Source organism: Arachis ipaensis, chromosome B02, assembly GCF_000816755.2.
Source record: "Arachis ipaensis cultivar K30076 chromosome B02, Araip1.1, whole genome shotgun sequence".
NCBI classification, from domain to species: domain Eukaryota; kingdom Viridiplantae; phylum Streptophyta; class Magnoliopsida; order Fabales; family Fabaceae; genus Arachis; species Arachis ipaensis.
Window position 1 is genome coordinate 93,950,241 of NC_029786.2, and position 4,235 is coordinate 93,954,475.

Sequence of the window (4,235 nt, forward strand, 5' to 3'; positions counted from 1 at the left end):
TATCAAACAAGCATTTCAAATATATATATATATATATGAAAGGACCAATGACTCATGCTCGCTGAGATAACATGTGATACTATTTTAGTAAAAGAAATAAAAACTGCTCAAGAAACATATAGCAAGCACATACATGATGCATTAAAAACCGAAAAAGAAATATACACTGAGAATGCAATAAAGTATACAATGTTCCAGAAATGTTTTTCTTCTCTCCTTTTTATTCTTGCTTCTGCATTATTCATAGCATACTAAATAGTGACTAGTAACTTCTCCATATCAGAACTTTGTAACTCTTTCCTCCACGAGTTTCTACTCAACACACAGCAGAGGAAATATCCGGCAAAGAATTCTGTCCAGAAATTGCCAATATTGCAGCCTCCATTTCTTCCAAAACAAGAGGGGAACAATCACAATTCTGAGTCCGAAAACCGATCCCAGTTCTGCACTCACTAAATTCCAGTGAACTTCACAAGCTAGGCTTCCACATGGTGGCATTGCAAGTGGTGGCAGTGTATGCATTCCATGATCTGGAGTTTTGGTGAGTGGAGGTCCATACAACCCATCATTGCCTTCAAATGAGCTTGCTTCGAATGACTGAAGTTGAGTACCTGGTGGGATCTTCCCAATCAAATGATTATAGAAGAGATTTAAGGCTGAGAGAAAGCTTAAACTTGCAAGATTATTGGGAATTTCTCCTTCAAGCGAGTTGTTTGACAGACCCAATGACTCAAGCTATATCAGATTTCCAATGGTTGATGGAATTCTACCCGAAAGACCATTACTTCACAAGTTGAGCACATACAGTGCATTCAAATCCATTAATTCCTTTGGTATTGGCCCTTCAAATTGATTGTGTGAGAAATCAATGGAAATGAAGATCGTTAGGATTTTAACCAAAACAATTTGTTGACCTTAGCTTGTGACTGTTATTGAATCCTGATAATATATATCACCAACTGGAAATTCAAGATGTTCTACCTTAGATTGATCTTCTCCCACATTAGACATCATGGCTTTCCAATTTCTGAACCATATTCCAGGAAATTTATAGTTAAAGGCCACATCAACAATCTGAATCTTTTTCCAAAACACCACTGTCTTTTACACATCTCATCGGACTGTGGAATTTATTGTTCCGCAAAACCAGGACGCAAACGGTGGATATCTTTCTTAGAAAGCAAGGAAAGCCCCCAATGATCTTATTTCTTCCAATGTCTAATACCTCTAAGGCAGTGCAATGTGCCAGAGACTTTGGAAGTGGCCCTGCTAATGGATTTCCATTGAAAACAATAGTCTTTAGAGCACAAGAACTTGGAAATATATTGGGGAACTTTGCCTGATATTTTGTTATTGGAAAGGTCAAGAACTTGAAGGTTTGAAGCATTGCACAAGGAATGAGGGATGCTGCCGTGAAAACTATTGTTTGCGAGAGAAAGATAAATTGTATCAGACATGTAATGACCAATATCTGCTGGGATAACAGAGCTAAAATTGTTGCTCGAGTAATCCACAAAGGAAGCATAATGAAGAAAGCCTGGGATCTGCTCTTGCAGTTTATTGAATTGAAGGTAAAGGCTGTACAAATTATGAGTACGGTTCTGCAATGGCCCTTCAAAATTAGTTAAAAAATTGTGAGTGATATCAAGATAGTCAAGACTATCTAGTCTCCAAATCCAGTTGGATACTGTTCCTTGAATCTGGTTATATGAGAGGTTCAAATCATGTAATCCAGATTAGTACCTCAAGAAATCAGGGAAAGTTTTCAAGTTGCAAGATGCCATGAAGTAGGAATTGTTCCACTAAATTTGCAGCTATAAAGAAGTAATATTGATAAGGTGAATTCTATATTATTTTTAAAAGTGAAAAAATAAAATATTTTCAAATAAAAAGTAAAATATTTAAAATTTATTAGATCTTATTTATTTGTCCTTTTTTAGTTAGACACAATGTCACCTGTTGATAAATGCAGCATGTTACCAATAGAAAGGGGAAGTGGAACTGTCCCACAAAGCCAGCATGTGACAAGTTCAAATAAGTCAAGTTCTCCAATTTGTTGAATTTGGATGGAACGGAAGAATTGAAGTAAACTCTGGAGATGTTGGAGACTGACAAGGCTGCTTGAATTGTCTCACTCAAATCAAGAGCAATAACATGAGCATCATGATCACAAGATACGCCACTCCAATCACAGCATGCAATACTTTGATTCCATGTCTTCAACTTGGTGGAATATTGATGGTCGAACGTGAAGTTGTTCTTGAATTGAAGCAACAAGGACCTCTGATACACATGCAATAATGGATGATTGATATCACCAAAAAGAAGATGATTTGTTGAACCTTCATTGATAATTTCATCTTAAATCTTCTTTACATTTAGGCTGAAACCAATTATTAGCTATGTTTCCCAAAATTGATTAAAAAAAATCACTTGTCTATTAATTTTCAGTTTTCTTTCCCACCCAAACTGATTGTAATAAGATGGTTTGATTCAAATTTAATTACAAAACTAGAATGATGCCCGCACTGCGCGAAACGGTAAATTAATGATAGTATACAATAAATATTAGAAATTGTTATATTTTATAAAAATAAATTAAATAGGTGTAAATTAAAGTTAAATTTAAAAGGTGTTTTATTTAAAATAATTTATAATACAAAAGATTTGGATGTTAGGAATTGTACAAAGTGACATTTTTATTTGGTGGTTTGATTTTGACATTTATTTTAGTTGATGGACTTAGTCTTTTTATGTAGCGCTCGTCTTCTTTTTTCTTTATTGGTTGTTGTTAGAGTTGTTACTTTCTTCTTTCTGTCATAGATTCTTGTAAAGGCATGTTCTTTATGAATTGTTGAGTTGGATGCACTTTCTATTGTGTTGTTTGTTTCATCTTTGCATGTATGTTCTTCTTCTGAATATATGTCTTGAATTTGTATGGTTTTCTTTCTTCTTAATCTCTTGATGGAGTGGTACTTCAATGCCATTACTTTTCTAGAGTGTCATTAGATTTGAAGCAATTGTGCCTAATAATTTTTTGCTTCGCCATCAAATAATACAAAAGTTATTGTAGTACTTTAATCTGAAACCTTTAATTGAATTCTGAATCTAAAATAAGTATTGGATTAGTAACTAATAATTTGATAGATAGAATTATGAAAAGTATATAGAATTACCTTATTGTTGGATATTGTGGTGTTTGATTATATGTGCCACAAATGTAGTTTTTTTTTTATATGCTTTTTTCGAACACTTTTCACATTCAACATAATTTCATACAAATTTGTCATCAATTTCGTATAGTTACTAAAATTGTGAAGATCTTTTCCTATTCCAATATTCAATTTATGTATTCATTAGGTACACGGTATTTGAGTAAGTATGAATGTATGATGCATGTTGTGAGTTTTTTTTTGTCATACCTGATCATCAGATTCTCGTTGCATGGCTATTAGATCTTGGATAGTTATTCAATTTCTAATCATTCTGTCTTGAAAGAATGATGCTCCATTGAATAAGTTTGAGATGTTTAATTTAGAAATAAATTTTGTGTGTTAAATTTGATGTTATTTGAAAGAATAGTGGTAAGAGACTTACATAAGTAGTTCAAATAGTATGGAATTTGAATACTTGTAACGTAAAATTTATTATAATTAACAATATTATATTATAAATTTATTGTATTGTTTATAACGGTAAGATATAATAAATATAGGAATATGAATTCAATGTATTTGTACGTTACAAATTTATTGTATTATATTTTTTAGTTTTTTTTTTGTATATTTTATTTTTTGTTAATTTAAAAATAATAATTGATTTGACAAAATTTGAGTGGTTGATTCTAACATTTTGCCAAATAAATAATATTGCTGACATAGCGTTAGTAAAAGAAGAGAAATAACTTTAAATTAATGTAGATAAATTTATGTATCTACTTTTATATATTAAGAATAGATATGAATTAATCCTGCTTGATATCTGAATTAAACGGAATAAAAAGGAAGATAGTAGTGTATGCCCGACAACCGTGTTTCATAAAAATTTTATGATAAATTTTGGGTAATGCTAGATCGATAAAAAAACAGCTAGAACTTGTCTTATTTAGCATTAATTAATTATTATAACAATTAATGAATACTAAATAAGACAAATTATGACTGTTTTTGCCTAATTTTCTTTGATTACCAAACATTTCTCTAAATTTTACTAAATTTTTAACTTTTTTTTATAAT

At 31.3% G+C, this 4,235-nt stretch overlaps 1 pseudogene; it reads right to left on the reverse strand.

Moving 5' to 3' along the window:
- On the reverse strand, positions 52–1,926 carry LOC107627680 (annotated as a pseudogene).